This window comes from Eumetopias jubatus, unplaced genomic scaffold (assembly GCF_037043125.1).
Source record: "Eumetopias jubatus isolate StellerSeaLion01/CBP00866 unplaced genomic scaffold, mEumJub1_p1.0 scaffold_4, whole genome shotgun sequence".
NCBI lineage: Eukaryota > Metazoa > Chordata > Mammalia > Carnivora > Otariidae > Eumetopias > Eumetopias jubatus.
The window spans coordinates 121,148,196-121,161,004 of NW_028274810.1; the positions used below are offsets into that span (position 1 = coordinate 121,148,196).

The 12,809-nt window shown below is 53.0% G+C and overlaps 1 long non-coding RNA gene across 21 annotated transcripts in view; it reads right to left on the reverse strand.

The window, feature by feature from the left end:
- The window catches only part of LOC114211185 (uncharacterized), a 376,382-nt gene that overhangs the window by 301,215 nt on the left and 62,358 nt on the right, over positions 1-12,809 (reverse strand). For 19 of the 21 annotated variants that reach the window (XR_015768068.1, XR_015768063.1, XR_015768066.1 and 16 more), the window contains exon 2: positions 7,338-7,700. The exons of 1 other annotated variant lie outside the window; for it this stretch is intronic. This is a non-coding gene — a long non-coding RNA (uncharacterized LOC114211185). One more of the 21 variants, XR_015768065.1, reaches the window with a different exon arrangement.

A 12,809-nucleotide genomic window follows, 5' to 3' on the forward strand; every position in this document is an offset into this window, starting at 1 on the left:
GGTCACATCGCCAGGAAGCCCCAGGACATAACATGACTTTCTAACGTTCCCGGACAACCTCCCCAGAGCATCTCTCCAACAGGAAAATTTTTGTTACGATGAGCATCATCCCATTCTCTGGAAATGCAACACAGTGTCTGGGGCCCCTGGGTGCGCAGAAAGCTGGGAGCTGGTCCTGACTGATGTTTATTTGTCTATGTCTCCTGCTAAACCCCAGGGAGCTCACCAGAGCAGCTGCTCTGGCTGGAGCCGGATAAGTCTCGGGGGGGGGGGGGGGGTCAGGGCAGTTCCTGGTAATCAGGTAGAGCTGACCCCCTCTCCCCAGTGCCCCCACCCCACGGGGGGGGGGCGGTCACAGACGGCAGCAGACAGAGCAGACACAGACATGAGAGGAAAAGACCCCCACCCCCAGCCACTGTCCTGCAAAACCAGGCAATGTGACCAGACAAAGAAAGGGGACAAAGCGTCCCCAGCCCCCACCCACCAGAGGAAATAACCCACTTCCCAGACAGCAGCCAGCGCCTGGCAGGTCCACCCCCCACCCCCGGCCACCCTGAGTCCCGGGGCTGCAGACACCGTGCTCAGCACAGCTGCCCAGGACGAGCCTCAGCCAATGCAGCCCATCAATGACAGCAATCTTCCCGCCCAGCTCTGGGCTCCAAAGCCTTTCCCCTGAAGTTTCCATTAGCCGGAAAGCGAGAACGCATCTGAAGACCGTATCAGTCAACAAGAGCCTGCCCTCTTCATCCTACCCCACTAGTCCTAACCGAATACACCTCTTGGGTCCTGAAGTCAGAATAATGGGAAAAAGTTTTCCTTTTTTAAAGGCACCTGGGTCGGGGCGCCTGGGTGGCTCAGTCCGTTCAGCGTCTGCCTTTGGCTCAGGTCATGATCTCAGCGTCCTGGGATGGAGCCCCGCATCAGCATCAGGCTCCTCGCTCGTTGGGGAGCCTGCCTCTCCCTCTGCCTGCCGCTCTCCCTGTTTGTGCTCTCTCTCTCTCTCTCCCTCCCTCTGTCAAATATATAAATAAATAAAATCTGTTAAAAATAAATAAATAAAGGCACCTGGGTCTTTCAAACTTCTCACACAGCCCCTTAGTCCCCCCCTTTATAGATGACAATTATCCCCCCAACTTTGTCAAATATGCTCCCCTTCTCCCATGATGGCCTGCCTTGCCCACACTGGTAGCTCCCAATGCCCTTCTCAGGTTAACCAGGCACCAAAATCAAAGTCACCCGCCCTGGCCCAGTGGCCAAGGCCACAGTCCTGCCCCATCGCGTGAGAGCTGTTTTATGCAGTTGCTATAATCCTTTGATTGCCTCCCAAACTCGCTCAGGGATAACAGGGGTTTGGAGAAAGGGTGGGAGGCCAAGCAGAGACCGTTCTGGAATCCGCTCCCTTCATTAACTTCGGAATTCCTCAGGCCAGTGTTTTCTCAAGCCTTCTTACCCTGAGCACTCACCAGAGAGAAGGGGGCTGAAATCCTCACATCCACAGGCTCCAGCTTGAAAAGCCAGGACCCAGGTTCCTGGGATAAGGGAGAGGTGAGGCCAGCAGCCACCAGGCACCCCCGGGGAGGAACTAACATTTAGAGAGTAAATACTAGCTGACCACACTGAGGTAAGAACTAGAGATTCAGCAGTGTCATGGTTCCCACTTTGCAGATAAAGAAAGTGAGGTTCAGAGAGGTTTAGGAACTAGAGCAAGGTCACACAGCTGCGGAATGGCAGCGCCTCAAAACCTGGTTGTGTTTTGCTCTAAAGACCACGTTCTTCCAGTAATTGCAGGTATCACTCTAAGAGGGCAAGGATCTCATCTGACACTCCCATCCGCTTTGAGAAGTAGGATGCTGAGCAGCTGGTGTGCCTGGAACCCAGGCAGACCACTTACATCTGCATTAAGGCCTGTGTGTAATTCAGGAACTGGGCAGTGCATTCGACACCGCAAACAATCTAAGCCGACCTCCCTGCATCATTGCTGAGATGACCCCTCGCTAAAGCAGTACCCCCTGCCAAAATGCACGTGCCTTTATGTTCCATGATGGGTCAACATCAGAGGCTGAGACATAGTAAGGCCTCAATAAATGTTTGCCAAATACATGGTAAAAGAACTAGTAATGTCAAGGTCTTCTGTATTTTCCATAAAACCCAATGAAAGCACTGTCCGTACACTGTTTAACAAGCTTCATATAAAGACCACATCTTGGGGCACCTGGCTGGCTCAGTCAGTAGAGCATGCAGCTCTTGATCTCGAGGTTGTTAAGTCCAACACGTTGGGTGTAGAGATTACTTAAAAATAAAATCCTTTAAAAAAAAAAAAAAGACTACATCTTGTAACAAATTTTTCTCAAGTGTTTATAATCCAGAAGTTGTTCTTTTTCAACAACAAACAGGTTTCCCTCATTTAGACCAAGGGGCAAACTACAACCTATGGGCTGAGGGCCAGTCCTTATAAATAAAGCTTTATTGGAACACAGCCATGCCCTTTCATTTACCTACTGGCTGTGCCTGCTTTCCGGACAGAAAGGCAGAACTGACTAGTGGTGACAGAACTGTGTGTCCTACAGAGCCAAAAATATTTACTACCTAGCCCTTCACAGAAAAGTCGGCCAACCCTTGACGTACGCAGACAAATAGAACCCACCCAGTGTGTTGGGCTAACTAGGAAGTCAGAGCAAAATTTAATATTAAATTTTAGTAACTCATTCATCCTCAATGCTCTTGTTTCTATATGCCTACAGGTTTTGATCTTCTAATTCCATTTCAACATTTTATTTAAAAACAGCTGGTATTCCCTGAGTGCTTATTATATGTCAGGCACTGAATTAAGCCCTTCAATATGTTCTCTTATGTAATTCTCACAATGAACCCATGGGGTAGCTAATATTATGCCCTATTTACCAAGGAGAAATGAGTGAAAAACTGGAGAGTGAATGAGTCACCAGTTGACTTCATAGGTGGAATATTTACTATTTCATAATTCAACTTCAGACAGTAATAGAGGAGGTGATTGGAAAACTTTGGGTGTTCAATAAATATAATGAGTTGCCCGTGCCGTGCCGTGATCAGGGGCTGCCGTCAATTCGAGCAGAATTATAGGATTATAAAGTCCTATCATCCTGAGATTCTTTTTGTTTTCCATCTAGCTTCGGACTGAGCTGTGTAGTCCCTTCATCGTGCATCTTCTGGATTTAGGGAGGATCATGGTGAACTACGGCGCAGACGTGTTCCTACATGAAGCAGAGCATAGACCCGCTCGGGTCAGGGGCAGAGAGACACAGTCTCCGGGGATGTGGCCAGAGCCATGCAGCCAAAGGGGCACAAACTACAGAGGACTGCACTCCAAATTCGGCCCTCTTCAAGAAGGCTGTGTTTACTTGCTGCTACCTTAATATTTTTGCAAAATTGGCTTTTTTTTTAACTCAAAAATCTAAGCCCTCTGCCCTGATAACTGCAAAATAACAGGTCTCTATGTCAATTGTGATCTTTTTCTAATTCAAGAGAAGGTAAATATAAAAGAATTATTTTTTTTAAAGCAGGCTGCCCCTCAATAACCTAAAGGCATCTTGAACACCTCCCCACACACTGAGAACCACTGGCCCAGCAGAAGGGAGGTTGAAGGCTAACAGATGGGAGTGCACGTACCAGCTTCTCTGCTATCTCCAGAGGTAAGTGATAAGTTGGGAAGCTTTCTGGATCTCTCTGAGCCTCAGTTTCTTCATACAGAAAAGGGGCACCACACCCACCTCGCCAGATTGGAAGGTTAACCAGGCACATTTCCAGACATTAATAAACACCAGCCATGAAGCAATCTCATGGCTGTTCACTGAAAAGCCTGGGCTCCAGATTCAGCCTGGAGAATGAGTCACAGCCCTTCCCTCAGCTGAGCCCATGCAGACTCCAGGGGACCTGGGCTCCCCTGTTGGGGAACAGGTCCAGGGCAATAAGCCATCTCTAGGAACGCTGGCTTGGGGTGTCTGTGTCGGTGGGAGGGCAGCACTGCACCCCTAGCCCCTGGATGAGTGTATGTGCTGTGAATCACCACAGGGGCCCAGTGAAAATAAGCAAATAAATAAACAGAGGGTCAGGCCCGCTCTAGCAGCAGTCTGGGGGAACTGAGCTCAAAGAGAAACGGGCTCCTCCAAGCAGCTAAAGATGGACTTGTGAGATAAGGAGATGAGGCCAAGCTTATGTGCTATACACAGAAATGCAAACTGCCCACACAGCCGCAAAGGGGGACCTGGAGGGGCCGCCACAGACGCAGGAAATAGCACCAGCGGCACCAGCACCAGGACCAGCAGCAGGACCAGCACCAAGTGCAAGACCAGCAGCACCAACACCAGCACCAGGACCAGCAGCACCAGCACCAGGACCAGCAGCACCAGCAGCACCACCCGCCATCTAACTGATAAGTCCAGGGGCCACTGGGTCTAGTCTGCCCAGCAACAACCTGGGTTACACCTGTCGTCCCAGAGCAAGCGTTGGCATGCTGCTTTCACTCGCAAGGCTCCAGACTCAGAAAGTAGACGGTTTCCCCACCAGTAAGCAGCATGAAGGCCCAGAGAAGAGAGGTAACCTGCCCGAGGTCACACCATCAGCAGGGGCCAGGAAGGAAGCAGAAATGGGTCCCTCAGCTCCAGGCAGAGAGGCCCAGGGGTTCTGGCCTCCAAGAGAACTGTTCAAGTCCTGCCCTGCGCTCGGGGGAGAACTGCTCTGCCTTTCTGTGTTCCAGTCAGGCCAAGAGGAAAACATCAGACCAACCGTGCTTACCCCACAGGTCCGTTCTGGGCTTGGAATGGAATAGTAACTGCCACACGCCCTGCACAGAGCGTGGCTTAAGAAATGGTGTTCATTTCTCTGTCAGTGTCCACAGGGTACAGCCCTGCAGGTGTGGGGCAGGGGCTCGGCGGCCAGAGAGGAGGGGCCCAGCGGAGTCTTATTCCTCACCAGGACCCTTCTGCATCTTCCGATGCAGAGCCCACCTTGTCCTCCTGGGAGGAGCAGGAGATAACCCAGACCACAATGGGTTTGTTCTGGGGAGCAACTGATAAAAGACAGAAGCGGGGTTCTGGGTCATGTGATAAGTGGGGGCACAGCTGCCACAGCAGGAGGGTAGGAAAAAAGAGCAAGAAGAGGTGCAAAGGCCTGGGGGCAGGGCTGCACCCCCGTGTTCCCAACTCGCTCTTCTAGCTGAGGCCCTCAGGTCCCCAGGACTGTTCTGCTCACCACTGCAAACCCAGCCAAGCCTCCCCGTCCTCAGAGTGCTCCCAGACCTTCAACAGCCCCCTCCTCCAACGATTCCCTCCCTGCCCTGTTTGGCCGTGGTACGGTGGGCGTCACACCCATCACAGGGGGCTGCAAATCCCCACCTACCCAAGGGCACAGGCTCCTCACAGGCCGTGAGCCTCCAGGGGCTGGACCACAACCTCAGCCCCACTTCATCCTGCCTCCTCACACAGGAGGGAGTTCTTACTGAAAGTCTGTCTCTCCAGGAGGACAGGGAGGGGACCCAGTCCTGAGGAGTCCAAGAGCATTCCCCAGCAGACAGTGCTACACACAAATACGCATGCACGCATACACACGCGCGTGCGCGCGCGCACACACACACACACACACACGCCCTTCTAAAGACCTCGAAGGAAAAGTCTTTACCCTTCAGCTGAATTGGCGTGATTCAGCATAAAACACCAGGCAGCTCCTGGCTTCCTGCTCAGTGTTCTCTTGGATAAGGAACCTCGGGTGAGTTACGTGGCCCCACGAAATCTCCCAGTTCTTTGCTGAACAATGTGCACACCACTGCCTCCCTAGTAGGACCGTTGGCTGATCAAGTTATATAGATACTCAAAAAGAGAGCACTTCCCCTTTGTCTGTCCCTTTCAGGAACACCGAAATAAAACCACTAAAAGTCACCCTGTGATCTGATCAAGGGAGATACAATAAATAAGATGCCTCCAGTGCAAGACAAGCCTGTTTCCTGACCTCAGAGAGACTGCCTTCCAGGGTAGGGAAGACAGACACGAAATCAGACAACCTGTGTACGTGAGCAACACATCACAACACATCTAGGCGCTCTGATTGAGAACAGTGGGGAGGGACCATAGGGACCCTATTTCCACTAGGAGATCAGGGAAAGCCTCGCTAAGAAGTGCCACTGGGCATGAGTGGAACCGGGAACTCAGTCAGAATCAAACCCCAGGCCCCACCTCACTGCGGTCTTGGCAGCCACATGCCAGGTGGTCCCGGGTGACCCGCACCGGGACACTGGAGGTTTGAGCTGCCATTCTCCCACGGGGAGCCCAACGCTAAGGCAACATCCCTCCGAGTCACCAAACATCATAGCTGCCAAGTCAGGATCAGGGAGGTGGGGACGTGGGGGCCAGTCCTTCCGCTTGCCAACTGCAGAACTGCCACAGGCCTTTGCGGCCAAGTTCAAGTCTAACTGCTCCCTCCCTCATGCGGACACAAGGCTCCTTTCCCTTGCCGGTTACTGCCTAGCCACTCGGCCTTCCCACAGGTCCAGGGATGGTGATCTTCAATCAACCGTCCATGCCAACCGGTACCCAGTGTGAAGTCCAGCACGACCCACCTGCCTCTGGTTCACAGCCCACACAATACCCACACTCCCCAGAAGCCTTCCCCCGAACCACAGTGACCTCACCACACGCACAGTGTGCCAAGCACGAGCATCTATTTTGAGATCCTCGACACCAACCCTGAGAAGGATGATGACACATTACCCCTACTGAGGAGAGAAAGGGAAAGGCATCCAGCAGTCACTTGGCCTGAGTCGCACAGCAGGTATGGGGCAGAGATCCCAACCCAGGCCTTCTGGCTCCACGGGCAGCCTGAGGACTCTCAACAATGTGTTTCTCGCTCTAAGCACAGAGCCATGCATACTTTCCCTACTTACCCTCAATGTCTTAATTCATTCACCATCACGCCTTAATGCCCGTTCTACAGCAGGAGACACTATGCTCTGTCTTCAAAACTCACTCCATGAGGAAGAGGCCCCGGCCTTCAAGGCCCTTGTGGTCTGGTGCCCGGAGACAGGCCCACGAGCCAGGCAGTCAGGGAAGGCTGACGGGCATGACGACACCCATCAGCACAGGGAACTGGAGTGCTCTGGGGAAGCTCCTTTCAGTTTCCAGCTGTCTCCCCCACGCACCCAGCACCCGAGCAGACACACGGAGGGAGGTCAGTAAATGCCATCTCCCCTTGAGAACCGGCTCTGTCACTGTGACTTCTCTCCCCCCAGCCAGGCCAGTGTCACCGAAAGCCCAGGTGAGCACCTGACAGAACACGCAGGAGCATGTGCACAAGGAGGGGACGGGCCTTACGTTTCACAGGGAACCCTCAGGGAGGCTGGCAGCAACCCAACCCAACACTCGTGCGGAAATAAGGGCAGAGATCTCAGGCGTCCCCGGAAGCTGCGGTCCTCTGTCCACTACAGGTGTCCAGGTGCAGGGATCAGCCAGGCGCTCAGCCAGGCCCTTCCTGAAAACCGACATTAGCATCCAAACGTGTGCTGGGTACACATGATTCCACAGAATGCTTCCTCCACTGTCATCCCCCAGGCAGCTGAATATCACTGTAAATCCATAAGGCTCGGGAAATCCTTGAGTGCAGCTCCAGGCAACTGACAAGGCACAGCCATCGGTAAAGGGCAACTTTTTAATTCCTTTCTGGTCCAAAGATCAGGCCTGGGGATGCAAAGAAAAATCAATCTTGTTACCATCATGGACCCAGAGCAGTAGTCGTGTTATTCTGCCTTCCTTATATTTGACCCTAATATACTTAGAGGGGAACTCACTAAAAATAATGCCCTGTAGGTCCGATCCCCAAACGGAGGTGAGGCAGGAAACTGGGGGGGCCTTCAGGGGAGAGTCACTTCGCACAGGCACCAAAGACCTCTCAGATCCGGAACATTCTACTGCTTGGGGCTCCCCAAAACTACCCTGAGAGGTATGCCCATTATAAAGAGGAGGAGAAAAGGTTCAAGAAGGGGTAGGGGGCCAGCTTAGGGAGTCAGCAGTTGGGCCAGGCCTGGCACACAGTCCTGAGCTCCTCTGCAGGGCTGAGAGGTCCTGGCAGAGAGCTGAGGGGGTTGGGGGTCAGCTGGTAGGAAGTAGTTCTTTGTTTTGTTTCTTTTTAAAGACAACCGCAAAGCTCTGGCATCAGGCCAGGCCTCCTCCTGCACCACGAGTGTCTTCAGGGCAGGACCTGGGGCCTTCTCCTTTTTGTATTCATGTGTGCAGCAATCACTGAGCACCTGCTAGGTACCCAGGACTGTTCCAGCCACGCAGGGACACTTCTGCCTCCCCAGCACAGCGTACGTCAACTATTCTCAAGATAACTGAGGAAACACGTGGGTGCATAATGCAGAGGGCTTGAGGCTCAACAGTCACCACCCACCCAAAAGAACAACTGCCCCCTATGGACGGCCTATCGCTCACCCTGAAGGCTCAGGCCCACCATCTGATACAATCCCCCCACCACCCTGGGACTCCTGCCTCTGTTTTCCAGATAAGGAAACAGAGGCACAAGCCACTGCCTTGCTCTGAACAGCTGAGAGTGGAGCCTGAATCTGGAGCCGGTGTGTCTCCCAATTCTGTGGGACAAGTGAGGACACCCACCTGGAGTGACTGTACCTACAACTACCAGGCATTTCACGGGCATAACAATCCTCATTTACTCCTCTCACAACCTCGTAGAAGTAACCTACTCTTATCCAATTTGAGAGATGAGAAACTGGAGGCCCAGAAAGGTGAAGCAAACTGCCCAAGGTCACGCGGCTGGAAAACCACAGATCAGAGATTTGAAATCAGGCAGCCTGGCTCCAAAGCCCATGAGCTTGGCCATTTCAACAATGGTGGTCAGGAGCGACTGTTTTGTTCCTGTGGTAACTTCAAATACTTAGTGGCATAGCCCAACACAAATTCACTATCTTATACTTTCGGAGGTCAGAAGTCTAGCGTGGGTCTCATCCAGGCATAATTAAGGGGGTTGGCAGAGCTGTTTCTTCTGGAGGCTCTAAGAAAAATCCGTTTCCTTGCCTGTTCTATCTTCCAGAAGTGGCTCCCGGGTGCCTCAGCTTACGGCTCCCTTCCTCAATCTTCAGATACAGCAACATGGCATCACTGACCCTGCTTCCCCCAGGATACCTCCTTCTCTGACTCTATGGCCTCCCTCCTCCACTTTCAAGGACCCCTATGATTACACGGGGCCCACATAGATGACCCAAGATAGATAACCCCATCTCATGGTCCTAAGCTTCAATCTTATCTACAAAGTCCCTCTGACATGTAAGGCAGCATATTCACAGATCCCGGGGACCAGGGCATGGACATCTTTTGGGGGGCCATTATTCATAGCAACAACATGCCATCCTCTGTTTTAAATGTTCTTCAGTGGCCAAGGGTCACAGGCTGAGCTCCCATTGTCCCATTTAAACCCACCTGACATAGCTTTTAGACCCAAGAGACAGGTAGGTTCAAAAGGAAGTTTAAGTACCTAAATATCAGCCCCTAAGAGAGAAATACAGGATAGTGGTTAAAACATCACCGTTTGCAGTCAAACTGAGAAACTCACTAGCTCAGGGAAAATCGTTTTAGGCCTTAGTTTTCTCATCTGTAAAATGGGAGTGAATCATGCCTACCCACTTCTTAGAACTAGGAGGCCGGGGGAAGTCATCACCATAAAGCGCTCAGCACGGGGCTGGGCACCTATTAAGAGCTCGGTTAGCCACTGTTTCATGCCGCACATGAATGAGGCCTCCCGCAACTCAAGCACAGCCTCAGCTCCAACAGCAACTGGCACCAAGAGCTGCCGGCCCGGGGGAGCAGCCAGGAGCGGCAGGGCACCAGAATGTCGGGCACAGAGTGCTGCGGGGCCGAGAGGGGCTGCTTCCGGCAGGAGGGGGCAGTGACTTGCAGTACCAGCCCCAGTCAATGGCAGGGGGGGAGAAGGAGGGACACAGGCAGGGCTGCAGGCACGTCTGTTTTGCTGGGTCCGGTACATTAAAACTCTGCCACCTGGGGAAGAATTATTACATGGTCTGCTGGCTATCACTGCAGCCAAGCAGCGGACCCCCGCCCCCACCCTGAGGAGGCGGCCCCACCACAGGCTTCACCCGCAAGAACTCGGGGTGCTGCATAGCACTTCCCTCTTGGGGAGCATTTTCACTTCCTCTGCTACGCTGATTCCTTTCTAGGCATTTGCTTTTCCTAACGGATTGGCCAAAATAAAAAATGATGGTCCATACCCAGGATTGGCTTCTTAGGTGGCACTGGAATCTTTTTTTTTAAAAGACTTTATTTGAGGGCGCCTGGGTGGCTCAGTTGGTTAAGCGACTGCCTTCGGCTCAGGTCATGATCCTGGAGTCCCGGGATCGAGTCCCACATTCGGCTCCCTGCTCAGCGAGGAGTCTGCTTCTCCCTCTGACCCTCTTCCCTCTCGTGCTCTCTCTCATTCTCTCTCTCTCAAATAAATAAATAAAATCTTTAAAAAAAATTAAAAAATAAAAAATAAAAAAAATAAAAGACTTTATTTGAGAGAGAGAACGAGAAAGAAGTAGAGAGAGAGAGCACAAACAGGCGGAGGGTCAGAGGGAGCAGACTCCCCACTGAGCAGGGAGCCCGACGCGGGACTTGATCCCAGGACCCCGGGATCATCACCTGAAGCTGAAACCAAGAGTCGGATGCTGAACTGACTGAGCCACCCAGGCGCCCCAATAAATAAATCTTTTAAAAAAGTAAAAAGTGAACACATAAGCAGGTTAAACAAATCTATGCTGTGAGAAGTCAGGACAAGGTGATCCTGAGTGAGGTGGGACAGTGACTGGAAGGTGTCAGGTGTGGCTCCTGATAGGCTCGTGACCTTCTGTTCATGCAGGTGCTGGCCACACACCCATGTGCCTTCTGTGAACACTTACCAAGCCATCCACATACTTAGGATACACGGATTTTCTAGTGCGTGTCACACCTCAATGAAAAGTTGGTTAACGTTTTTTTAGTGTGTCCTGTGTAAGTACGCTGCAGACTCCAGTCTGCAACAATCCTCAAGGCCTGGGAATCAGCACTTGACAGCTTTCTCGGCCCCTCAGTATTTACACGGCCCACTGCCTTCAAGCTGACCCTGACCCCAGAGGGCGGGGGCGGGAACATTCTGCAAATAAACGTGTTCTGGCCTGGTGGGGAGGAATCCTGCTTGGAACTGCCCTACAAGAAAATACAGCCCCCAGCCCCATTCTCTTGGCTGAGTCTCTCTGTTTCTCTCTCCTCTGCCTCCTGGGTCATCTGGCCCAAACAGGTCATTTCCTTCTTGACCCCCCCTAGTTCCACCAGCTGGCCCCCCTGCAGTGGGCATTTTGAAGAAAAACAGAAACAGGCCACCTCCATTTCCTACCCAACACTTGAGACTGCACGTTTGTACACCAGCAACCCTTAGATGCGGGATGCACGAAGGGATGCTCTTGGAACTGAAAGATTCCAGGTGTCCTGGGTTGGCCCAGAGCGGTGAACGGGGGTCCAGGGCACGGACTGTGCAAAGCCGGGTCAGCTGGCCCCTGGCACCCACGCGTGAGAGAAGCACGGTCGGCAGTGGGGGCCAGAGGGAGCATCCCCCAGGTGTGCCTGGCTGCATGCTGTCCCCTCTCTGCTGCTCGGCGTCCCAGACTCTGTGGGTGTGTGTGCACGCATGCGCTCTCCCTCTCCTCCATCTCTGCTCTTACAACAGCGATCAATCGCATTGTCCATGTCAGCGCGAGCAAGCATCAGCAGATGGTGACGTCGGCACCCGTGGACACTGGCCTCAGGGCACAGCACCGGCCATCGGGCAGGACACAGCAGCTCCCGGACACTCTGAGCGGGCCCACCCATGCTTGGGAGGTAGGATTTCTTCGATGCTGATGCCACAGGAAGAGGTGTCTACTTGATCTTTCTCTGATGAAGGGAGAGGCAGTGATTCTGCTGGTCATGGTCACCCTATCTTTCTGTGATACCCCGAGAGCTGGGGCCCGCCTCACCTGGGAAGATAAATCACGGAGATCTGTTCCCAAAGAAAGTAGCAACTGTCCTCCCGCTGACAGACTCTATTTTTGCTTCATTTCAGTTTCTCCCCGGCGTGTGCTGGGAAGACACGGATCAGCTGCTTTGGAATTCCCAAGCCTCCAGCACACACTCCCCCTTGCACTCACCCGATTCATCAACCAGGGGATGCGGAGGGCGAGGGGCATGAGGTGGGGCTTGTGGGCAAAATACATCGGGTGTGAATCGCGATGCCGTGGTCAGTCACTGGCCGTGGGCACACCCCTTAAGCTCTCTGAACGTGTTCCCTTGTCTACTTAATAAAAATAAGGAATGGAAAGGCATGTCCTCTGGGGTCCACACGTGGATGAGAGGCTGTCTCTGAGACACTCAACACGCACAGCTACCCGCAGGGGGCTCACAGCTCACATGGATCAGCAGCTTCAGCCCTGACAGCCCGATCCACCAGTACTTCAGTCATTCCCACCAGTTAGGCCTGAGAGGTGCAAAGTGAGCCCAGTCCCGTTCACTCATGTTAGTAAAACTCTGATGATCCTCTGCGCCGTGCCAGACACCATGGGCTTACACAGGAGGGGCAAGGGAATCCCCATAGCATGAGCCCTTCTATGGCCAGGTACCCTCACCTGCACGCCGTTAAGGGAGCCCTGCTCACAGCGCTGACGGACGCTGGTTAGAGCCGGCCTTCAGAAATACCGGCATTCGGGTTCAGCCAGCCTCCAGAAGTCCTGCACGGCACCTGGGAACTCGACACGTGCTCAGTAAGGG